General features: G+C 37.6%; 1 pseudogene; it reads left to right on the top strand.

The window, feature by feature from the left end:
* Positions 1–22,209, top strand: part of LOC115422151 (plexin-B1-like) — a 175,101-nt pseudogene extending 152,892 nt beyond the window's left edge.
* Positions 22,210–27,739: the final 5,530 nt, after the last annotated feature.

Genomic DNA, 27,739 nt, shown 5'->3' with positions numbered 1-27,739 from the left:
AATATGTAATGTCTGAATTTGTCAATATTTGTAAGATAAATATGATAAAAATGTAAACTTTTTATAGGAAATTTCTGAGTTTGACAGCATTTAAATGATAAATGTGACCAGAAAAATGAAACTTTTTACATGCAATCTATGACTTTGACAGTATTTATCAGATAAATAAGATAAAACTACTTTAACTCCTTCTGTTCTGATCACTCTTCATTTTTTTTTAAATCCTTCTGCTAATATTCACTGTTATCTTCCACTGTACGTCATTACATCACAACTTCACCATTTTATGAGAAAACACTGATTTCAGAATAAAAGGGTCCATGTGGGGTGGTCTGTACCTGCGTTATCTGAACCCGTCTCCGTCTCCGTCCCCATCCAGGACCCTCAGCTGTTGGATCTGGTTCCTGATAAAGGTCCGGTCTCTGGAGGAACCAGACTGACCATCAGAGGACGACAGCTGCTGACCGGACAGACCACAGACCTGAGGGCCTTCCTGGGACGACAGCCCTGTTACATGTCAGTGATTACACTGAGAATGTACTAGAATATACTAGAATGTACTAGAATACTATGATACTGTACCACAGTACTACTACTGTGGACTACTACTACTACTACTACTACTACCTACAGCCCTGTTACATGTCAGTGATTACACTGAGAATGTACTAGAATATACTAGAATGTACTAGAATACTATGATACGGTACCACTATACTACTACTGAGTACTAGTACTACTAATACTACTGCTACTACTACTACAGCCCTGTTACATGTCAGTGATTACACAGAGAAATATACAAGGAACAGCAAATACTATGATACTGTACCACTGTACTACTACTGTGTAGTACTACTACTACTACTACTACTAGTACTACTTCTATTACTACTACTACTATTACTACTACCGCTACTACTTATACTGTGTACTACTACTGCTACTGCAATTACTAGTACTACTGTTACTACTATTACTACTACTGCTACTGCTACTATTGCTACTAGTACTAGTACTACTATCATTCCTTTTACTGCTAATACTACTACCACTACTGCTACTAGTACTACTACTATTACTACTGCTGCTAATGCTACTACCACTGCTACTACTAGTAGTACTACTACTACCACTATTGCGACTATTACCACTAGTACTACTACTACTAGTACTGCTACTACTACTGCTAATAATAACAATGATAATAATAATAATAGTAATAAATATTACTATAATAATAATAATCATCATCGTCATAATCATAATCTTCGTTTCTGTCGTGTCAGCGTGGAGGAGGTCAACGATACCCAGTTGGTTTGTCAGAACTGGTTCCAGTATACCACACTGGTGACGTCATGATCCGAGTTTTCTTCGGCAAAGCAGAGCGAATCGTTCCAGACGTCGCCTTCCGTACCTTGACGACCCCGTCATCACCGATGCCACGCCCTCAGAGAGCTTCTATGCGTAAGACCGTCCTCCTATCATCACCAATAAAACCAGCAAATGATCACATGACCCCAACCCTAATAAGTTAATGATTCCTATTGGCAGAGGGGGGGCGTATCGTCATGGGTAACGGGGCAGGAACCTGGACGTGGTGCAGCAGCCAATCATCGCAGTGTGGGTGGAGCCTCTGGAGGTGCAGAGGGTGAAGCGGAGGAAACGATTGGCTCTCCTCACAGCGAAGCAGCAGCTGGTGTTCAACAGCACCATGACGACGGTGAGGAGAACGACAAACGACAAACGACGACACAACGACGTGTTGTTTTCTCTGTTTGATGAAGAGGAGTTTTATACGATTTATATGATAAATATGAATAAAAATATAACATACAGTCTATGAGTTTAAGATAAAAACCTAAACTTTAGACAAGAAAATCTCCAAGTTGACACTATTTATAAGAAAAATATAATACAAATCTAAACGTTTTATGTGAAATTCCTGAGTTTGACTGTATTAAAGATAGATAAAGAAAAAAACTAACTTTTGACATGAAATCTTTAGACTTGACAGTATTTAAAAGATAAATGTGACCAGAAGAACTAAACTTTTTACATGAAATTTATTTATTTGATTGTATTTATCAGATAAATAAGATAAAAGCCTAAACTTCTTATATGAAATCTCTGAGTTTGACAGTTTATAAGATAAATGTGAGAAAAAGTAGATGATTTAAAAAGAATTTTAAAACAATATCATTATATGTATTAATGTATTACAGGTTTTTGGATATGAAGCAGTTTTATTTATTTGCAGCTGGCGTTTTATGAACATATCATAAAATAACAAAAAGAGCAACAACAACAGTTAAAAAATCATGCAATACATATTTAGCAAAAATAGAGGATTAATGAATTTTTGATCATTTTTATCTATAAATGGTCGTTAGTCTTGAATAGTCTCTTCATTCCACTTATATTAATATATTCCCACTTTGCTAATTGACTTTCAGTCGTGCATATTTTACCAAAACTAAATATCTAACGGGATTTTACAGAGTTTCAGTGTCACTTTATGCAATTTTGAAACTGAAAGCACCAGGAATATTATAGATTAAAATGAACTTTTGACTAAAATACTTGACATTAAAATGACATTAATCACATTATATAGACATTAATAATAACTGTCATGCATATTTTATTTTTTATTATATAGATAATTTTCATTGGACATCAGGAGCTGTGATAAAATCTTTATTTGTCAATATTTATCAATTTAAAAAAAGACAAAATATTTTAATATTTTGCTGATTTTCTTTATTTTCTTTATATATATTTTGACTTCAAACCGACCTTTTCTCCTTGTAGTTGTTAAGTATATTCTGTCTAAACTGTAGATGCTGTAGATGATCAGTGTGTTTGAATGGAGGTTCTGTTGGTTCTGTTCTGTCCATCATCTGTGGTCCAGACCTTAAACAGTTCAGTCTGACTCCACCCCCTCCTTCTTAAACCCACCCTCTGTCCCAGGTGTCGGAGCGCTGCTCTGTGGAGTCCTCGTCCCAGATGACCTGTCCCACCCCCAGCGTCAGCCCCGAGGTCAAGGTCAAAGGTGTCTGGTTCCAGCTGGACAACGTCCGGGTCCACTACGAGACCATAAAGGTACCGACCGGACCCCGATCCCTGACCCGGGTCCGAAACAGCAGCTCTGATTGGCTCTGAAAACAATGAACATCTGATAAACACAACGTCTGTCTGTTTGTCCGTCTGTGTGTGTGTGTGTGTTTCAGGGTAAAAGTTTCATGTATTACCCAAACCCTCAGCTGTATCATCTGAACAGAGACGCCCCGTACCGATTCAAACCAGGAGGAGTCATCGCTGTGGAGGTACCGATCTATTACAGACACTTACTTATATATACATTTACATATATTACATTTACGTACATTTTTTAAGATTTACATTTATATACATTTACATATATTTATATTTACATACATTTACATAAATTAACTGTTCATATATATTAATTTACAAACATTTACTATATATTATACATACATTTACGTATATTTACCATTACATACAGTTACTTTGATATATATATATATATATATATATATATATATATATATTTTTTTTTTTTTTTTTTTTTTTTTTTTTTTTTTATATTTACATATATACATCTGCATACTCTGATCTGAACTGTTTCTTTCTATGGGGGGGGCACATGGACATACAAACTGAACTAGAACTGTTTAAAACTAGAACTGCTGTTACTAGTATAACAACTAATAACTAGTAAAAATACCTGTAACTGTTAATACGACTACTACAAATATAAGTACTAACCGTGGATGTACTACTACTACAGCTGTTAGTACAGATAATCTCAAACTCTACCATCTATGGAACTGAACTGTATAATAAACACTATATGGATAAATGATAAATGATGATGGAGGCAGAGAAGCAGAACTACAGCAGCAGGAGAACCTGAGGACAGAATGCACACATGGGATCTATGATGTGTCTTTTCTATTTCTTATGGTTCTATGTTTGTGAGGGGCAATTGAAAGTGTAGATGTGTAGGTGAACTATGATGTAAAATACAAATCAAAAGTATAAAGTTAAATATCCAGGTACAGTCCAGGTACCTGAAACCGTTGTGCTTGTTGGTTGTATAACATCTGTGACGGTGTCCTGTGGTGTTCCTCAGGGTCAGGACTTGACCAGAGCCATGACCAGACAGGAAGTGAGGGCTCGACTCGGAGACCAGGAGTGTGAGGTGAAAACCCTGGACAACACCCACCTGTACTGTGAACCTCCAGAGACGCAGCCAATGAGTGAAGACGACGGCAACGAGCTGCCCGCGCTCAAGGTAGAACCCACTGTGGTCTACAGGGGTTCCTTACATGTTCTATGGGTGTTCTATAGGTGTTCTACAGGTGTTCTATAGGTGTTCTACAGGGGTTCCTTAGATGTTCTACAGGGGTTCTATGGGTGTTCTACAGGGGTTCCTGAAATGTTCTATGGGTTCTATGGGTGTTCTACAGGTGTTCTACAGCTGTTCTATGGGTGTTCTACAGGTGTTCCTTAAATGTTCTCCAGGTGTTCTATGGGTGTTCTTCAGGTGTCTTCAGGTGTTCCTCAGCTGTTCGATGGGTGTTTCTCAGGTTTTCCTAAATGTAATACGGGTGTTCCTCAGGTGTTCTACAGGTGTCCTATTGGTGTTTCCCAGGTGTTCTATGTGTGTTCCTCAGTTGTTCCATAATTGTTCTACAGGTGTTCCTTAAATGTTCTGTGGGTGTTCCTCAGGTGTTCTGTGGGTGTTCCTCAAGTGTTCTATGGGTATTCCACAGGGGTTCATCAGGTATTCTACAGGTATTCCTCAGGTGTTCTACAGGTGTTCCTTAGGTGTTCTACAAATGTTCTAGGGGTATTTCTCAGGTGTTCTACAAGTGTTCCTCAGGTTTTCCTCAGGGTGGGCTACAGGTATTCCTTAGGTGTTCTACAGGTGTTCTACAGGTGTTCCTCAGGGTGTTCTATTGGTGTTCCTTAGGTGTTCTACAGGTGTACTAGGAGTATTCCTCAGGTATTCTACAGGTGTTCTATAGGTATTCCTCAGATATTCTACAGGTGTTCCTCAGGGTGTTCTGCAGGTGTTCTAGGGGTATTCCTCAGGTGTTCTACAGGTGTTCCTTCGGTGTTCTACAAGTGTTCTAGGGGTATTTCTCAGGTGTTCCTTGGATGTTCCTCAGGGTGTGCTACAGGTATTCCTTAGATGTTCTACAGGTATGCTACAGGTGTTCCTCAGGGTGTTCTACAGGTGTTCTAGGGGAATTCCTCAGGTGTTCTACAGGTGTTCCTCAGGTGTTCTACAGGTGTTCCTCAGGGTGTTCTACAGGTGTTCTAGGGGTATTCCTCAGGTGTTCTGCAGGTGTTCCTCAGGTGTTCTACAGGTGTTCCTCAGGGTGTTCTACAGGTGTTCTAGGGGTATTCCTCAGGTGTTCTACAGGTGTTCTAGGGGTAACACGTATTTGGACATGAATCCACATAAACCCAGTGTGAACTCCTGTGAACTGTGCCCCAGGTGCTGATGGGAAACCTGGAGGTGGACCTGGGTCTGGTCCAGTACGACAGTGACTCTCTGTTATCTCCCGTCCCATTGGCTGCTCAGATCGGTCTGGGGGCGGGGGCAGCCGTCATCATCCTATCGGTGCTCGTCATCATCCTCATGTACAGGTCAGTGGTTTATGACGTCAGTTTGCACTAAAACAAAGAGAAAAACTTAGAGTGGTCAATGTTTACAGGTCAGTATGTTATTGTTTTACTTCACGTTGGGCTGAATGTGGAACCTGAACTAAAACGACTTTGAAAGCCCTGCTCTAAATGATCATCCAGACTGTTAGATGTTATTCCATCAGTCTTTGGTTTTGAGGATTCTTTCTCTTAATAGCAGCTATAAAAGAAGAAAAAGTATCGGAACGATCAGAAAAGTCAAAATAAATGAGCTTATTGACGATGTGAACGTTACGTCCTGAACTCATCCTTCACATTTTCCATCTCAGTTGAGGTTTTGTTTTGTTTTTTTTCGCTCCATCGTCTGTAGCCCGTCGTTCCCGTCAGGACTTGATTCCTTTCCGAACCATTTCCTCTGTTCTCGCGTCGTGTTTCTGAGCTCATCACATGCGACAGCTGTCATTTGCGGCTGTCTGATCGATTTTTCTGTTTCCTGAAGAAGAAAGGCATCGCCCAGAGCTGCACCGAGGCTCCGAGGTGTTTGATTCAGCAGAAACCACATCAGTCAGGTTACACAGACGCAGACGCTGTGCATGTGGAGGGCTGCAAGAAAAACTTAGTATTAGGTGATATGGGAACTTCAAAGACCAACTAAAGCTAATTTATATAAAGCATGTGGACAAAAGTATGTGGACACGATGGATTCAGGTGTTTGTTTTTTAACAGGAGTCTGGGATAGAAAACAGTAATGACTAATGTCAGAATATAGTTTTATAATGGGATATAGAATAGAATAGAATAGAATAGAATAGAATAGAATAGAATAAAATAGTGCACTTACATCTAAATAATGCAATAAAATACAGACATATATCAAAAAATATGAAATAGTGTGCGATAGCAAAATGTGCAAATTAGAGGTATATATGGGTATAAGGGTAAAATTTGTAAAATAAAAAAGTAGTATACGAATGTGCAAATTGTTAGCCTCATAGTATAGTTGCCTAAATCATACACTATATGGACAAAAGTATGTGGACACGTTGAATTCAGGTGTTTCTTTTCTAACAGGGGTCTAGGATACAAAACAATAATGACTAATGTCAGAATATAGTTTTATATTGGGATAAATATCAATGCTTGGTTAGTTTGGTTTAAATTGTTTTTGGGTTTTTGTTTCCAAAATGCCTCAGAGATGGTTTTTACTTTTTTTTTTTTCTTAATTACTTAAACATTGATTTTATTATTTTTTTTGTATCCATGACTATGGTTTGTTTTATTACGTTCTGCCTTTAAATTATATTGATTCATATAATTAAATATAATCTATAGTATATTTAATCATATATTAATTATATATAATTATATTGATATATGTTGATGTTTTTGTGTCAAATCCTCATGAACCTCTTACAGCTGTAGACATGATGTGTCCCAATATTTTTGCCCATATAGTTTATAAACAATTTAGTTAAAACTTAAAGTTTAATGGTAGATTTTTCTTCCTCAGTGAGATGTGATGAAAATAGATGGTTAGTTTTGGTAGAAAATTATTATTTACTGTCAGAGCATGAAAAATACTTTAGAAATTTAGAGGAAGAACATTTAAAATCATAGTCATGGAAATAAAAGACCAAAATCAGTGTTGAGAGAAATTAAGTCAAACAATCTCTGAGGCATTTTGGAAACAAATTTAACCCAAACTAACCAATGTAATGATATTTATCCCATAATATAAAACTATATTATAACATTAGTCATTATTGTTTTGTGTCCCAGACCCCTGTTAGAAAAGAAACACCTGAATTCAACTTGTCCACATTCTTTTGTCCATATAGTGTAATAGACTATGCTAAAAAAAAAAAAAAAAAAGGTCATTTAGTGTCATTTCCTTCATAAATTTGTCCATTAATGAGTTTCTTTGTCCTTTGCATCTGAAGGAGGAAAAGTAAACAGGCTCTCAGAGATTATAAGAAGGTTCTGCTTCAGCTGGAAACTCTGGAGATCAACGTGGGAGACCAGTGTCGCAAAGAGTTTACGGGTATGAATCTATATATGCACAGAGTTAGAGAACAGCGTGAAATATTCAGGAGGGATTTTTAATTCATCTGTAAAACTTCCATCTGTCTGGAACATCTGCAGCGGCTGGTTTTTAATTCATGATAAAACACATTTATATTCACACACAGACACAGTGGATGTGGTGTGGGTGTGGGTGTCAGTGGTTGGTTTCTGTGTTTGTGAGGATTAAAAGGAGGTGGGTGGAGTTTTATTGATGAGGCTCTGATTGTGTTCTCTGGCTCCGTGTTGATCAGTTTATCAGTGACATGATCAGAAATGGATGAAAGGAGAGAATATGTGTTTTTCAAGAGTTTTCACTGGGAATTGTGGAAAAAGGATGGATGGATGGATGGATGGATGGATGGATGGATGGATGGATGGATGATAGAAGGACAGACAGATGGATGGATAGTTGCTTGATTGGACGGGCGGATGGATGGATGGTTGATTGCTTGCTGATTGGATGGATGGATGGATGGATGGATAGTTGCTTGATTGGATGGATGGATGGATGGATGGATGGATGGATGGATGATAGAAGGACAGACAGACAGATGGATGGATAGTTGCTTGATTGGACGGGCAGATGATGGATGGATGGATGCTTGATTGGATGGATGGATGGATGGATGGTTGATTGCTTGCTTGATTGGATGGATGGATGAATGGATAGTTGCTTGATTGGATGGATGGATGGATGGATGGATGGATGGATGGATGGATGGATGGATAGTTGCTTGATTGGATGGATGGATGGATGGATGGATGATAGAAGGACAGACAGACAGATGGATGGATAGTTGCTTGATTGGATGGGCAGATGATGGATGGATGGATGCTTGATTGGATGGATGATGGATGGATGGATGGATGGATGGATGGATGGATGGATGGATGGTTGATTGCTTGCTTGATTGGATGGATGGATGGATGGATGGATGGATAGTTGATTGGATGGATGGATGGATGGATGGATGGATGGATGGATGGATGGATGGATGGATGGATGGATGGATGGATGGATGGATGCTTGATTGGATGGATGGATGGATGGATGGATGGATGGATGATAGAAGGACAGACAGACAGATGGATGGATAGTTGCTTGATTGGACGGGCAGATGATGGATGGATGGATGCTTGATTGGATGGATGATGGATGGATGGATGGATGGATGGATGGTTGATTGCTTGCTTGCTTGATTGGATGGATGGATAGTTGCTTGACTGGATGGATGGATGGATGGATGGATGGATGGATGGTTGATTGCTTGCTTGCTTGCTTGATTGGATGGATGGATGGATAGTTGCTTGACTGGATGGATGGATGGATGGATGGATGGATGGATAGATAGTTGCTTGATTGGATGGATGGATGGATGGATGGATGGATGGATGGATGATAGAAGGACAGACAGACAGATGGACAGATGGATGGATGCTTGATTGGATGGATGGATGGATGGATGGATGGATGGATGGATGGATACTTGATTGGACGGACAGATGGATGGATGGATGATGGAAGGACAGACAGACAGACGGATGGATGGATGGATAGTTGCTTGATTGGATGGGCAGATGGATGGATGGATGCTTGATTGGACGGATGGATGATAACATTCTTCCTCTGTGTGCAGACCTAATGACAGAGATGATGGACCTGAGCAGTGACGTGGGGGGGCCAGGGCTCCCCCTGCTGGACTACAGGACGTATGCGGAGCGGGTGTTCTTCCCCGGTCAGCAGGTGGCGCCGCTGAGCCGTCAGCTGGACCTGCCGGACTCCAGGAGGCAGACGGTGGAGCAGGGCCTCCAACAGCTCAACAACCTGCTGAACAACCGGCTGTTCCTCACCAGGGTCAGTACCCAGAACACCACCGTACGGGCGTAGGAACCGCAGGTGAGGAAGGTGAACGTGGAGGTGACGGTTCTGTGTGTGTTTCAGTTCATCCACACCCTGGAGGCCCAGCAGGGCTTCTCCCAGAGGGACCGGGGCTACGTGGCCAGTCTGCTCACCATGCTCTGCACGACAAACTGGGAGTACTTCACCGAGGTCATGAAGACTCTGCTGCAGGACCTGGTCCAGCAGTACGTCGCCAAGAACCCCAAACTGATGCTGCGCCGGTGAGTTAAAACCAAACATCCACCGTACAGAACATCTGATCCAGACCTGGAGGAGGTTTGGTCTCCTCCTCTGGTATCTGCCCATAGAGGTCTGTCATGACCTGGCTCAAAAGGTCACAACAAAGAAAGGGGAGACAACACCGTGTTAAACTTTACAAATTATCTTTATTGAAAATATTTAATCAACTTGAATAATCAAACAAATCTTAAATACTCAATTGAACCAAATTAAAGATCTAATTATATGAGGTGTGGAAGTCAGTTCAGTCAGTGGTGTAGGATATGCATGAGTGAAAATAGTGTGTGTGAAAGTGTTGTAAGTTGCAAGGAAAGAAATGAATTAACCTAACCAAACATAACCCAACAACAGCTGTGGATACCTGGGAGGAGGTCAGGTCAGGGAGAGTCAGAGAGAATGAGTGTGACTGGAGGAGCTTAAATAATCTCTGCACACCGGGCCCAGGTGTGCAGCATCACCAACGAGCTGCAACTCAGTCACCAGCTGGAAACACCTGCAAGCTGACGTCACAACCTGACAGTCATCACAAGGTCCTTCCTGAAAAACCAAACCTTTGTTTACTGCACCCCGTCATAGATGTGTCAAAATGTCTTACATACAGTTTGTTTTTAAGTTTTTAAGTTTTTTTTGGATTTCATCAACTACAGCCATAAACAAAAATAACACTGTAACTGTCATATTTTAACCTTTTTGATGCAAAAAACACACAAAAAACTGAAACTACTGGTCGGATTAATTTCAAATTGTATCTGTATCTGCCTAGTTTCTACAAAGTTTGTTCACGGTTTTGACAAATCTTTTGAAATATTACAAATGTTCCTTTCCTTACAATGGTCCATATTTTAATGGTTTATAACATGTAAATGGTTCCAGATATCAATATAGTCTACTGATCACTGATAGAAGTATATATGGGCTTTGATTGATTAGTTGAGTTCTCCTCCAGTGAAAGTCCCGCCCACTTCTACTGTCAGATTTGATCTGCTTCATCCAGACCACAGGACTGGAACATAGAGCAGAACCTGACAAACTCACATATTCAACTGGGAACTGATTCAGATCGAACATGATGCAGATGTGCAGGGACACAAGGACTATTTTTCGTTTTGTAATCCAGTTCAAGGCCAATGAATGCTCTGTTTCAGTATATATTCTACATGTGATAAGTAAATATTGTTAGGATTGTACTTTACTAGTAGAATAAAATGAACAGAACAATAATGGTCAGTAATCCGACTTGGTCCCATCCTCGTCTCAGGACATAAACAGGTCTTGGTTTTCAGTATTGGAGCAGTGGACCTGGTTAAAAGACATATCAGAACAGAAGAAACTGGATTAGATTAGATTAGATTAGATTAGATTAGATTAGATTAGATTAGATTAGACTTTATTGATCCCACAGCAGAGTAATTCAATGGCCAATGGCAGCAACAGAACAAAGTGCAAGAAAAAACTGTACAAGCATAAAGGTAATACTGTGTAAATAATGTGTTAATTTTATGTTTGTTTGTTTTTTAATAGTATGTGTTTTGTTTTGTTGTTGTTGTTGGTTTTTTTTAAAAATATGTATATGTTTGTTATTTTGTATTTAATTGAAATAAACATTCATTCATTCATTAATTCATACAAAAAAAAACAAACAATATAAAATGGAAGAAAAAAATGTAATAAATACTATACAGACTACATACATGTTTACAACATATCCGTTTAACATTAGATCCTATGACACTTGAGGTGGACATTTGGTCTCATGTCTCGTCTCTCGGTTCCTTCGTGTCGTTTCAGGACGGAGACGGTGGTGGAGAAGATGTTGACCAACTGGATGTCCATCTGCTTGTACTCCTTCCTGAAGGTAAACACCGACCGTCAGGGTTCAGGAGGTTTTCACGTTTGGTTTTAGATTTCATAATGAGTCTTTATAATGTTATTTTATTCCATTATTAGTTAAAATCCTGAATTCCGACATGGAAAATTGCTTTAATTCAATTTTTTTTTTGGCTTAATTCAAGATTTTATTTTTTTGCTTGAATTAAGCAAAAAAAAATCTGCCAATGGAACAAGTGAAAATTATCTTGGTAAGATTTATTGAAGTAAGATTTTCTAGACCTATTGTCTATAAATCAGTTCTTATATCTCACTGAAAAGTTCCTCTTTAGGTGATTCTGTCTTAGTACCTCCGCCAAGGAGGTTATGTTTTTGCCAGGGTTTGTTTGTTTGTTTGTCTGTCTGTTTGTTTGTTTGTCTGTCTGTTTGTTTGTTTGTCTGTCCGTTAGTGTGCAACATAACTCAAAAAGTTATGAACAGATTTGGATGAAATTTTCAGGGTTTGTTGGAAATGGGATAAGGAAGAAATGATTACATTTTGGTGTGATCGGGGGTGGGGGGGCCCACGGGGGGGGCCACTGATCAGCCTTGGCGGAGGTCTGCGCTCTCCGAGTGCTTCTAGTTTTAAGTGTGATGAGATATTTGGACTAGAAATGAGAAAAATACACTTGATAAGAACTTTTTGCAGTGTAAAAGAAAAAAAAAAAAAGTATATATACGTATATATTTTTAAACTTCATAAAAATGTGAACTTTGACCTAATTTTCCCAAATGTAATCACATCTATTTTGGGTCACTGGTAATCTATAAACCAAATTTGGTGTGAATTCAACCAATAGTTTTGCTGCTAAAGTGTTAAAAACAAAGAAACAAAGACAACAAACTGATCCAAAGACAATACACTGCAAAAAATGGTGTCTAAAACAAGATAAAATCACTAAATCTGAGGTAAAAGGTTCTCCAAAACAAGTGAAATATCTGTCCATGCAGCCAAGAAATTTCACTGACAAGACTTCTTGAATTCAGATGTTAAATCTAGAAATAAAAATGTCTACAGATATATAAATATTCAAATAAGAAATTACAGGATGACCATGAAAAGCACTGATCTACACAAATGCTCCTCTGTTATGTATCGCACTGCAAAGTCTATATTTATATGACAAGATTCATGCAACAAAGATTCACAAATTACCTTTTTTTCTCTCTCTTTTTTCTTCCTTTCAGTGAGCAATATTGACACCCTTTTTAAAAAAGAAAAAAAAGAGAGAGAGAGAACAGTGTATGATGTCCTGTGTAATATGTTCTGAGACTGTTTGAATAAAAATTTGAATTTAAAAAAAAAAGGAGAAATTAACTCTTAAAACAAGATCAATTATCTAACTCTTGTAAATGTAAGTTTTTTGTTTGTTTTTTTTTTATCTGGATAAGAACCAAATAATTTATAGTGCACCTCTTGCTTCTCCTTCAGGGGCGGAGTAACAGTTTCATCAATGAAAACGTGCACACAGTAAATCTAATCAGTTGTAACAAAGATTATTCCAATTTCCCAGAAACAGCAAATACTGAACATAATGTTGTATTAGTGGTTGAATGAGTTAATGCCACTGGACATCAGGCTCATCTAACCCTTGTCTGTCCATCCCTCTGTCCATGTCTCTGTCCGTCCGTCTGTCCATCAGGACGTGGCGGGCGAGCCCCTCTACATGCTCTACAGAGCCATAAAGTACCAGGTGGACAAAGGGCCGGTGGACGTGGTGACAGGAAAAGCCAAACGGACGCTCAATGACAGCCACCTGCTGCGAGAGGACATCGACTACTCCTCCATGGTAACCATGGCAACACGCGCATCACAACATGTTTAACACCTGGAGTATATAAGTAACAATAACAATAAAGTTCCACAGACGCCTCAGAGTGAGAAAAATAATCAGGTTTGTAAGTACTGACATAATAATTGTTTGGTAAATCATTCTTTAAAATTTAAACGACAATTAATATTTATACCAATATCTAGGGACTGAAGTTAGTAAATGGGTCATTCCTGTTTTTAACTTCACTTCCCATCATGCAGCATGGTACTGCACTTCCTGTCAACCGTCATGGCCATAGCAATGTGATTATAAGACAATTGTATTTAAAATGACTAATATCTGCTAAAATATTGGTCCTGTCTTTTTTTTTTTAATTATTGGCACAAAGTACATTTACATATTAAGAATGGGAAAATATTACAGAAGAGAAATACAGAAATACATTAGAAGACATAGTGGAATGGTGAAACAGAACTACTGCAAATGTCTGAAACAAAATAAACAAAAAGATTAAGACATTTGAAGTGTAATGAAAATAGAGAAACAGAAAGAAAAACATTTAAATAATAAATAAATAAGTCTGACTGGACAATAGCACAAAGGACTAAGGCAAGATACAATTAAAACAGCAAGGACTTAGATAAAGTAGAATAAAATTTTCTGGTTTTTTGGACATAGTTACAAATGTTGGTCCTATCAGCTTGTCGTTTTTACTCGTCTGTTCCTGGACTGTAAATGCGTTGTTCCTGTTTTTAACTTCATTTCCCATGCAAGGCTGCTTCCTGTCCCTCCCCCTGACAACTGCTTAGCAATGTGAATTAAATCAGTCCCTCCTGACTTTACAAAAGGGAGTTTTAAAGAAAAATATATTTAATGTGGAGATGGGACTATTCCTCAACTGTAGGAACCAAACTGACCAAGTAAAACACACACCACGCATGCACGCACACACACAGACATTCCAGTATTATGACATAGGAAGGACATGTGATTCCTACTGACCTTTGACCCCTGTGAGTCCGTCCGTCTGTCTGACCCACCTGTCTCACTCTTTACACCCGTCTGTGTCTTTTCTGTCTCAGACTCTGACCGTCCTGGTGAAAAATGGAGTTGAGGTCCAGCCTTGTCCTGTTAAAGTCCTGGACACTGACACCATCACACAGGTACACGTCAAACATACCTGAAACATGTCAGCTTCTCCTGGTTGGTCATATTTTTCAGTATTTTTGTGACAGGATTGTTTGTAAATATTAGTATTTTCATGTAATTGTACTTTTTTTTTACACTAAAACAAATACACACCTTTGTAGTTGTCATTGTTTATAGGTTATTATCATAGACAGTATTCTACTGGTTCAACCCACTGGATCATACTGGTCTGAATGTGGAACCTGAACTAAACTCATTTTTACACCTTTGATTGTTAGTATGTTCATGTAATTTTTGCATTTCACGTATTCATCCCCTGGACCAGATTGGACCCTTTGGTGGACTCATCTGGGTCCACGGTCCATGTGTTTGACACCACTGGGTTAAACCATGAGAATGAACCCTGGATATTCACACACCTGCAGTAAACGAAGCCATGAATTTAGATTTTTTTGAGGAAAGTTCAGCTGAAATTTGGATGTAAACCTGTCTACTGTCCTCCTGTCTGTGTCTGTCTGTATCTGTCTGTCTGTCCATCTGTCCATTTGTCTGTCTGTCTGTCTGTCTGTGTCTGTATGTCTGTCCTTGTCTCTCTCTCTGTCGATCTGTCCATATGTTTGTCTGCCTGTCATCTGTCAATCTGTCTCTCTCTCCTCTGTCCTGTCCTGTCTCTCTGTGTGTCTGTCTGTCTGTCCTCCTGTCTCTCTCTCTCTGTCTCTCTCTCTGTCTCTCTCTCTCTCTCTGTCTGTCTGTCCATCTGTCTGTCCGTCCATCCATCCGTCTGTCTGTCTCTCTCTCTGTCTGTCTGTCTGTCTGTCCATCTGTCTGTCTGCAGGTAAAAGATAAAATCCTGGATCAGGTCTACAGAGGAGCTCCGTTCTCTCAGAGGCCATCAGCTGACAGTCTGGACCTCGGTAACAAACACACACACACACACATATACACACAACTGTCAGTCAGTGGGTGATTGACAGCTCCAACTGACGGCTCTGTGTTTGATTGACAGAATGGCGTCAGGCCAGGCAGGTCACCTGACCTTGTCCGATGATGTCACAGCAGTGGTTCAGGGTCGATGGAAACGACTCAACACGCTGCAGCATTACAAGGTACGACCGACCGACCAATCAGAACGCAGATTCACCTGCCCATCATGGTTTTAGTCTCTAATGTCCTCCTCCTCTTCTTCTTCTCTCTCCTCCTCTTCTTCTTCTTCTTCCCCTCCCTCTTCTCCTTCCTACTCTTCTTCTTCCTCTTCCTCAGGTTCCTGATGGAGCTACCGTGGCTTTATCCCTCGTCTCAGAGTTCAGGTGGAGTCACCAGGTTTTCCAAACTGGAGAAAGTAAATAAAGAAAATATATATCATTATCGTTAACATTTTCATTATACTAACTTCCATATCATCACCTTCCTTAAAAAATTGCCTATGCCATTTTTTTCAGATTTTTCAGGAAAAAACAAAAATTTTACCAGAATTTAAGTAATTAAGTAATTTTTGTCAAAAAATTATTTTAGGAAGGTGGTGTTATATTATTGACATTTATGTTCATTAATATACTATTACTATAACCATTTTTCTATTGATCTTGTTGATATCATTGTTACGGCTATTATTACGATAAGTGCTTTATTATTATTATATTATTATTATTATTATTATTATTATTATTATTATATTATCATAATTATTTGTTATTAACTCTTTTATTATTTATTACTACTAGTATTTTTAATGTGCAGGTGCCTGTTTTTATTACTGTTTTTACAGTTATTTTTTTCATTTCCTTGTTTATCTTCCTTCGAATTCATATGTTCTGCTACTGGAACATTTATTTATTCAATTTGAGGTTCTGCCCAAGGGATGAATGACAGATCTATCTAATCTAATCTAATCTAACCATAATATAATATAATTATATAATATAATATAACCTGATCTAACCTAATCTAATCTAATCTAATTTTATAATATAGTTATCTAATGGCGTTCTGTTTTCCGTTGACTCAGTGATTGATGGGAATGTTGTTGCCATAGAAACACCGATGCTGGAGGGTGAGGAGGAGGAAGGTCTGCGTCTGTGGCACCTGGTGAAGCAGCGAAGACCCTGAAATCCCCAAACACCGAAAGAGCAGCATGAGGGAGAGAGAGAGGGCCAAGGCCATACCTGAGATTTACCTGACCAGACTGCTGTCCATGAAGGTAACACGCAAACCTAACACCTGATCCAGTACTTCAAGACCGTTTGTGAGTCTGTGGGTGATGAAGAATCTCCTGACGTCTAGTTTTTATTTAGTATTTCAGTTTGACAATGAACAAAATGTGTGGACAGACTTGTTCCTGATCCAGTTCTATTAGTTCATGGTGTTTAATGGACGTCACCATCAGAATGAGCAGATAAATGAGTCCTTCCATTAACTGGTGATCTGTGTTTCCATAGGGAACTCTGCAGAAGTTTGTGGATGACGTCTTCGTGGCGATCCTCAGCACGAAGCGTCCTCCACCCATCGCTGTCAGGTTCTTCTTCGACTTCCTGGACGACATGGCCGAGAAACACGGCATCGACGACCCAGAGACGGTCCACATCTGAAGACCAACAGTGAGCCACGCCCATCACCTGACCCGCATAGACCCGGTCTGACCCGTCCTCTGCAGACCCTCCTAGTCCTGGTCTGACCCGTCTTCTGCAGACCCTCCTAGTCCTGGTCTGACCCGTCTTCTGCAGACCCCCTATCCTGGTCTGACCCGTCTTCTGTAGACCCTCCTAGTCCTGGTCTGACCCGTCTTCTGTAGACCCTCCTAGTCCCGGTCTGACCCATCCCCAGACCCTCCTAGTCCTGTTGTCCTGGTCTGACCCAGGTCTCTCTGTGTCCAGTCTTCCTCTCAGGTTCTGGGTCAACATCCTGAAGAACCCTCAGTTCGTGTTGGACGTTCAGGTGACGGACAGCATCGACGCCGTTCTGTCCGTCATCGCTCAGACCTTCATCGACTCCTGCACCACGTCCGAGCACAAAGTGGGACGGGTACGAAGTCTTCCTCTACCTGTCCGTCAGCGGGTCATGTGACTTCCTGTGCAAAAATAACGGTTCTATTTAATCATGTGACTTCATGAGTATTTTCTGTCCAATCAGGACTCTCCAGTCAATAAACTTCTGTACGCCAGAGAGATACCTCGATACAACAACTGGTGGAGAGTGAGAGAACTTCTGTCTGCATCACTGTCTAATACATACTGTTACCATAGCAACAGGCAGTTGTCAGTCATAGAAATAGGCACATCCTGTAAATAAGGACATATATTCTGGTTGGAAGGTTCACAGTCAGAAGGTTCTGAGTTCGAGTCCAACTCGGAATAAGGCCTTTCACCACTATTGAAAACATGTATGCTAGGTTAACTCTCCTCTCCAGTAGGATCTCAAGTGGGTCAAACTGTAAAATAATAGCATAATAACCTAAAAATAATGACAACTTCAGACATTTCTCCGTTTCACTAAGAAAAAAATTAAAAATGTGAATAACCTGAACAAACATGAACAACCTGAAATTTATTAAGAAAAATAAGTGGGCCGTATTTTTGACAGCTCTGGAGTTCTAAACTTCTGTTTTTCGACTCCTGCGGTTGAATTTCCTCTGGGGTAATAAACCGACCTCTACTTTCCTTCACAGGTATTACAGCGACATCCACAGCGCAGCGTCCGGCTGTTATCAGGAGATGAACTCCTCGACTGAACTGTCGGGGGTCAGTTAACGCATCTATTACACAAACATACACTGAAATGTACGTTTTAAATGTAAAAAATCATACTTCCTTCAACATTTGAGCAGGAAGTTCCATAAACTACAGGACCTGTTGTATGCATACTCTACATCCTTATCTATATGTATGCATATAGATGGCTGTTTTTTTTCTGTTCCAATTTTCTCTGTTAAAAAATGTTTAAAAAGTAGGGGTTTTTATTTCAAATTTTTATTCAGAACAATCTCATAAGATATTATACAAGACATCAATAATACAAAGTGCACTGTTCTTTTTTTTGTAAAGAAAAAAAAGTGAAATAAATAAAGTAAATAAGTAAATTAAAAAATGGATAATAATAATGATATTAACAAGTTTGTACACATAGCCAATCACACTTTTAGGAAATAAGACAAAGAAAATTATACATAAATAGATATATGTATACACATAAAGTATATTTATCATCATAGAACAAAGAAAAAAAAAAAAGGAGCCTAACAGTGCACATGTACATTTAGTATTTGGAAGTTCAAATATAAAAGGTAACTATGAACACAAGAGTAGCACATAGAAACAAAACAAAAAAAAAAAAAACTTTGAGGGAAGAGAATTAGTATCGTTTCCTATGTTCAGTCAAAGTCAGGTTTGCTAAAGTTATATTAAAAAGTAGATTTTGATTTAGAAAACAGGTTTCAAGTATGTGATAAAAACAGATGAATTATGTGAAATATGTTCAGTTATTTTTTAGAATGAACTAACAGAATTCAAAGCAATAGAAAACTGAACCTACATGTTCATATAATCTGTTTGTCTGTTTTTTTTTTTTTTGTTTTTTGCAGAGTTTTGCCTCAGAGATGAACAGTCTCGTTGCTCTTCATGAACTCTACAAGTACATCAACAAGTATTATGACCAGGTAACAAACACACACATCCTTTCTTTATTTTAATCTTGATAAAAGTCAAACACTACATCTTTTAATTCCAGTCCAGACCAAATATGTGCGATAAGACGAGCTGAAAACCTGACTCCTCCAAATCAGAATCACATTTATTGTTATTGTTTAAAAAGACAAGTTTAAAAAAAATACTATTTCAATAAAAGGCAACACGATAAAAGTATTTCAAAGAAATGTAAATCAATCATGTTTATATACACTTTACATATATACTTATTATCGACATGCATATACTCTATTTAACATGAGACACACGACACTGCACCTTCTCAGTAGTAACAACTCAACGTACGTCTGTTGTAACTTCCAGAGTTTTATGCAAGATCATATTTTTTATCATCTTAAAATATAAATGAGGACAGTGATAATGAGCTACCTTCTACAGCTGCATTTGTAGTATTCATGAAATGGTAAAAACATTAAAAATCAGGAATGTCTCAGTTATAGAAATGAATAGAATAGAATAGAATAGAATAGAATAGAATAGAATAGAATAGAAAATATGCCAAATTGGAGCTATATAAAAAGGTTATATATATATATATATATATATATATATCTATATATATATATATAATACACACACACACACATACTATATATTATACTATATATAATATATATATATATATATCTATATATATATATATATATATATATATATATATATACATATACACACAGACACACACACACACATATATATTATATATATCACACCACACACACATAACATATATATATAATATATATATATACACATATACACACACACACCACACACACACACACACACACACACACATATATATATTATATATATATATATATATTATAATATATATAATATATATAATACATATACATACACACAGACACACCCACCACCCACACATATATATATATATATATATATATACATATATATATATATATGTGTGTGTGTGTATAAAAGTAGCATAAAAAATGTGCAAACATAACAATGTAGTATTTGTTGACGTTTCTCTTTACATTTGGGTCTGTTATTGACATGTAAACAGTGTTTAAGGCACAAAAATGGACATTATTGAAAATGATTTCCAAATTTACATCACCTTTACATTCTTCTGTTCTTCCAATAACAATCCAATATTCATCCATATTCAACATAGCACTTTTTTATATAGTCGTCCATAGATACATACTGTTAATATCGTTAATACTGTGTCTGTTCATATTTTATGTCTATTTTTATTCTGTTCTACATTTAGTTCTATTCTTATTTTACTTTTTAGTTTTTGTCATTTTCTGTTTATTCTTATTTTCTTTTGTTTTTTTATTCATATTGTTGCACTGACTGGAGTAGCACTTACAATTTCACTGACCACACAATGACAATAAAGTCTATTCTATTCTATTCTAGTCTAGTCTAGTCTAGTCTGTTCTGTCTATACTATGCTATGCTTTGCTACTCTATTCTTTCTATTCTATTATCTATACTTTTCCACTCTACACTACGTACGCTATTCTATTCTATTCTATCGTTCTATTCTATCTATTCTATTGCACTCTACGCTATGCTACTCTATTCTATTCTACTCTATTCTACTCTATTCTATTCTACTCTATTCTATTCTCTATTCTACTTATTCTACCTATTCTATTCTATTCTACTCTATTCTATTCTATTCTATCTATTCTATTCTATCTATTCTCATTATCATGAATCTTTAGATATTTGTATGAACTTCACAAATACAAGTAGGATAAGTTTATTTTCTCTAGAACTTTTCGTAGATCCAGTTCATAAAAACATCCAATGGTAAAAGGCTAAAGAAAAAATCTGTGTCCTGATTGGCTGTGGCGTGTCACCTGACCCTCCACCAGATCATCATGTCTCTGGAGGAGGACAGCTCCGGACAGAAGATGCAGTTGGCGTATCGCCTGCAGCAGGTCGCCGCCCTGGTGGAGAACAAGGTCACCGACCTCTAACGAGCTCCGCCCCCACATCAGCCAACGAGAAGCACTGACCTTTGACCCCTGACCCTGAAGACACCAGGGAGGAGGAGGGAGGAAGCCTGTCGACAGCGTGTCTTCCTGTGTGTGTGAGCGTGTGCGTGGTGGGCGGGACATATGAGGTTTTTATATTCAGACTCAGGAGATTCAGTTGTTTAGATTCTTCACTCTGCAGCAACGGCCACAAAACTAAAACCATAACCTTAAAATAACCTGGACTCACCCTTAAATTAAATCTAATCCTAGCTTAAACCCACACCTAACCAAACTTAAACCCAAACTAACCCATCCGACACTCTGTGGTGGAAAACCAATCTAACGATCAGATCAGGGAACACGTCACCACCTGCTGCCTTGGAACTACATTACCCAGAGTTCCCTGCTGCCTGTTCTCAGTGTGAAGAGTCAGAAAGCACAATTTTAAATCTTCCTACTGAAAATGACTGGTTGTTAATCTGCTGATCTCAGACATGCTGGATGTTTTTTTTTTAATGGACAGTGTCACTGACAGTATTTTTCTTTTTCTTTTTTTTTTTTTTTTTTGGGTTTACTACTGAAACCAGCACGTCTCTGCATCTTAGAAAAAAAGGAAAACAAAACTTATTTTAACAATTAAATCCCAAAAATGATGGGATGTGGACTTGGACTGGACGCAATAACAGAATCAGGGACATTTTAAGATTATGTAAAAGTTGTGTTTTCAGTGTGATTTTAGTTTCTGCTCAGAACAGAATAAGCACAAGTGTATTGTATTTTATTTTTTTTTATTTTGTTTTATTTTATTTTATCTGACCTGTGCTGGTTCTGGTCCCAGTCTTCCCAGTCTTCCTCAGTTCCAGGTCGGGTCTTGGGTTTAATACACGCCAAATAAATTCTAATCAGACCCGACTGCCAATCAACAATCAATGCTGTATTAATTTATTGTCTCTATATATGGATAAAATACTTAAAGAAGTATTCCGACTGCTGTAAAATAGGTCTGATGGTCCTTCGGGTCAGATTTCTTTTTTCCTAACTTTATTTAAATCCAGGTTGTGGAGGGTTTCCAGCCTCCCGTCTGTAGATACTCACTCTGTTTGAAGGATTCAGGTGAATTTTCTTTAGGTCCGTTCAGGTTTAGATCCAGGTGCTGTTGGGATCAGGATCCAGAAGGCATTATTTATTTTTATTGTTATCAGTAAAATCACCTCAGGTTCGGGTAATAGAAGTTTTTCCACCAGATGAGCGCTCTGGTGCTTAATTATTTAATTTAATTTAACTGATGTTTAGAAACTATATGGACAAAAGTATTGGGACACATCATGTCTACAGCTGTAAAATGTCCTGTTCATGATGATTTTACTTAAAAACATCAATATTTCCTTAAAGTTTAATGGTTGATTTTTGTTCTTCAGTGAGATGTAACAAAAGTAGATGGTTAGTTTTGGTAGAAAATTATTATTTACAGTCAGAGTGTGAAAAATATTAAAGAAATTTGGAGGTAGAACATTTAAAATCACTAGCACATTGACTCATGGGTAGTTTTGATGCTGAGCAGAGTTGACTCATGGGAAAAGATGCTTTAATGATTTTTTAAGTACTGACAAAAAAATTGTTTGGTTAATCATTCCTTAAAATTTAAATGACAATTAATATATTAATACCAATATCTAGGGACTGAAGTTATTAAATGCATTGTTCCTGTTTTTTTTTTTATACAATTTGTATTTATTTTTCATTTTTATCAGTACAATACAGTCTTTTCAGGTTGAGGAGCAGGAAAGGAAACAAAAGAACAGAAAAACAAACAAATGAAAAGCACAGCCTGTAATATTTAAGCTCCCTTCATAGATACATTTGTCCCTGAATGTCAGCCATTTTCCCCAGTTTTTCATAAAGACATTTTTTTTTTAACTTTAAGTTTATTTGTAAGATGTTCCGTGACAAGTATATCATCTATGATTGGAAGCCATTGTTTATAACACGGAGCGTAATCGTTCTTGTTTTTAACTTTATTTCCCATCAACCATCATGGGCATAGCAACGTAATTGTAAAACTATTGTATTACAAAATTACTAATATCTCCCAAAATATTGGTCCTATCAACTTGCCGTTTTCGCTGTTCTGTTCCTCGATCCAAAATCCATAAGTATGACTAAGTGTAGCAGTCAGTGCTGTACGGATTTAGTGTTAATGCCTGAGACACACACACACACACACACACAGAGGTCACTTCCCTTTTATAATATAGATAGTCATGGATTTAAAAAAAAAAAAAAAAAAAATCAATATTGAGAGAAATTAAGTAAAAACCATCTGAGTCATTTAAGATAATAATTTAAACCAAACTAACCAATGCAATGATATCATCCCAATCTAAAACTATATTATTTACATTAGCTATTACTGTTTTGTATCCCAGACCCCTGTTAGAAAAGAAACACCTGAATTCAACATGTCCACATACTTTTGTCCATATAGTGTACCTCCAATAGAACCTCAACAAATGTGGAGTGACTCAGGAAGTGTTGCAGTAACATTATCCACATGTGCGTCTGTGGGAAATCCATACTGATAAATGCATCACCATCGTATTGATTAAAAAGTCAGATTCCTGGAGGAGAAGAGAGTCTGTGAAGTGGGAGATTCTGCACATGAACTACAGGATTATATTTAGGAAATGCCAACCTACTGCAGCAGAAAACCACGTGATGAGAGCCAAGAGAATCAACCAAAACTGAAAATGATCTGTAGAGTTGAGCAGAATCAAATATACTGCAAATTTTTGTTTTTACAGTAGATAATTATGGATATTTACCTGAACATCAAGTGTATTCAGGATAATAGTGAGTAAAATGTGACCATAAATGGAAATCCTGTTTAGCATCAACTTCCGAAGAAACATAACAAACAGAACGCACTTACTGTCTGTTGATGTTGGTTGGAGATAAATAGTTTTAATTTATTTCCGTATCAGTGAAAATGCAGAACCGCTCTTTTTTTTCGTCATATTTGCTTCTGTATGGCTACATTTGGCTCCTGTCAGTCAAAAAAAATGGACCAATCAGAGCCCGAGTCTTCCAGCTGTATGTTAATGAACCCGACGTTGATGCTGTCCCGTCATTCTCTGTCTTTTTTTTTTGTTGTTTGTTTTGTTTTTGTCTCTGTCGATGACCAGAAACGAAAATCACACTGAAAGTTAGACACTGAAGTCCAACCCACTGAACGACGAAACAGCCAATAAGAGACGATAAAAACAATCTGAAAGCTGAGGGGGAGGAGTCTGCGCGAGTGTGTGTTTGTGTGCGTGTTAGCTAGTTACTAACTTATTGTGTGTACATACTATAAGTCCTATTTATACCTATTTATCCCAGCTGTGCCTTCACTCTTGCAGCTAGGTGGCACTGTTGGGATTGACAGTCGCCGTATTGATCTTATTTGATTGATCTTTTGTCCCGGTGTATCATGGGAGGATAAACACATTTGGTTTTAACCCTTACTGAACCAGATAGACGTATTAAAAGAAAGGAAACTGAAGCTACAGTAGATACAAAACTGCTGTGTAATAATAGTTAGCATCTCGCCCTTGCTACATTTAACTCATTTTATCTTAACGTTTGTATAGCTACGTATAATTTTGGTCTGTAAATTGTGAAAACAAGCTGTCGCATGAGGCTGAATCCAAATGTCTGGACTTGGTAAATAAATTAAAGTAGCATCCCAGTGATTTTCGCAGTAAAACGCTGATTTTCCGGCGCAGAAAAGTGAATTTAAAGCTTTTCGCTGCATATTATAGAGGTTCAAATATGGCTGAAAGTTTGAAGAAATTGATTCAATTACCTGGATGCTCCTTTAATCTTGATGTTATTTTTATCCACTAGGGGAAGCACCAAAACCTGACACACAACACGGACATTCAAACTTTTTTTCCATTCTAATGTAAAACCAAAACCAGCTGCTGAAAGAGGCTGAAACAGCTGCAGAGATGGTGTGAACCCTCCTGAAATAACAGAGACACTTTACATTTACAGAATCCATGTGTTAAATATCGATCAATGCAACTTTTAGAGGAACCAGACTGGACTCAAGTTTATTTATGGGTTTGAACTTCACTCAGTTTGATGAGACATTTGAAAGACAGCAGGTTGGACCGCCTCCGACCAGAGCTCAACCAATCAGCTGAAAATACAAGTCCAGGCTCAACAAACCCCGCCCCTCACACGTATTGTAGTTTATTTTGGCATCGATCCAGCTGATGTCCTCATGTCTATGCATGTGCCTCTATATATGTGGCAAGTATGAGGTAAATTGAAACAAAATTGATGTTTTTATAGACATTTGAAATTTCACCCATTATAAGCAAATGGAAGAAAAAAAAAAAAGACTTTAAAAATTCATCAAAAATTTGAACTTTGACCTACTTTTCCCAAAATGTAATCACATCTATTCTGGGTGATTGACAGTCTATAAAAGTGTTAGTATTTATGAGATAATTTAAAAAAAAAACCTTATTAATCTGAAAATGAACAGAACACTTCAGGGAGAGTCAAAGTTGTTTATGATGGAAAATTGCTCCAAATTTGCCAAAAAATATAGTTAGAAAAACTGTTAAAACAGCGATGGAAAAAGTTTAAAACAAGTAGTTCCAGGCTCAACAAATCCCGCCCCTCACACATATTGTAGCTAATTTTGGCATCAATCAAGCTGATGTCATCATGTCTATGCGTGTGCTTCTATATATGTGGCAAGTTTGAGGTAAATTGAAACAAAATTGATGTTTTTATAGACATTTGAAATTTTACCCTTATAAGTAAATGGGAGAAAAAAAAAAGACCTTAAAAATTCATCAAAAATTTGAACTTTGACCTACTTTTCCCAAAATGTAATCACATCTATTCTGGGTGATTGGCAGTCTATAAAAGTGTTAGTATTTATGAGATAATTAAAAAAAAAAAAAAAAAACTTATTAATCGGAAAATGAACAGGAAACTTCAGGGAGAGTCAAGGTCAAAACAGTAATAAAGTATGAAATTTTAAATTTGGTCATATTATTTTGTGCATTATGATGGAAAATTGCTCCAAATTTACTAAAAAATATATTAGAAAAACAGTGATGGAAAAAAGTTTAAAATAAGTGGTTCCGGGTTCAACAAGCCCCCCCCTCACACGGATTGTAGTTTATTTTGGCATCGATCCAGCTGATTTCATCATGACTACACGTGTGCTGATGTCAACATATCAATTGCCTCTGTATATGTGCCAAGTTTGAAGTAAATTTAAAGAAATTGATGTTTTTATAGACATTTGAAATTTCGCCCATTATAAGTAAATGGGAGAAAACAAAAGATTTTAAAAATTCATTAAAAATTTGAACTTTGACCTACTTTTCCCAAAAATGGCAATCTAGAAACTGAATGTGATATGAATTCAACCAATAGCTTTGCTGCTAAAGTGTTAACAAACAAACAAACCAACAATAAAATACCCCCTGCCTTGCCTCCCCTTCAGGGGGCGGGGTCACAATCGACCAATCAGACAAAAATTGGAGAACACTAATTTTAAAACACCCATATAATGTTACATACCTTTATTTATTAAATTTTACTGTTATTTGTTCCCATTTTGTACCAGAATCTTCATTATTTATGTTAAAATAGGTAATTTTTCAGTTGCTTATCGCATTATCTTTGAAAGAACAAAATCTCGATCGTGCAAATATACGAACAAACCATTCATCTACATACACAGCGTACACTATACATGATAAATTGGAAGAGAAAAAAACCCAAACAAACCAGCGCTGGTAAAAAAAAAAAAAAAAATCTGCATAATTAAACAGTAAAATGCAAAAATAAACTGTAATGTGCCAAGTGAAATGTAATTTTCCAGTCAAATGATGCTACAAACTTCCCATGATGACAGTGAACGCATCACAGCACACAGGTGATGGAGGCAGGTTTGGGTTCAGCCACGTGTCTTTAAATAATCAGCTGTGTCTCCATGGCAACGGTTTGTTGTTTGAGCTGCTGGTGGTGTTTCCCGCTGCAACGATGCAATCAGTGAGGACGTCTCTTCTTCCTGGGATCGCGCTCTTCTCGCTGTTTTTTTCTGTAAATGGACTCGAACCGAGGCAATAAGTGAATAAATAAGTCGATAAATAAGTCCTGACTCTGTTGAAACGAACAATCAGACTGTTGTTCCGAGCTTCCTGCTGACAGCGTCTCTGCTTTTCTTCTTCTTCTGATATTTGCCGTTACTCTGAACGTCTCTCTGCTCTCTCTGTGTTTTGCCTTGCGTGTTTTTTGAGCCTGTGTTTGACCCGTAGCTGTAGTTCTCTGATCAGAGTAGACCTTTGCATGCGTGTGATGACGACGACGATGATGATGATGACGATT

The sequence above is a fragment of the Sphaeramia orbicularis genome, chromosome 7, assembly GCF_902148855.1.
Source record: "Sphaeramia orbicularis chromosome 7, fSphaOr1.1, whole genome shotgun sequence".
Lineage (NCBI taxonomy): Eukaryota > Metazoa > Chordata > Actinopteri > Kurtiformes > Apogonidae > Sphaeramia > Sphaeramia orbicularis.
The sequence above is the reverse complement of the archived record's forward strand: the minus strand, read 5'-3'. Positions and strand labels throughout refer to the sequence as shown.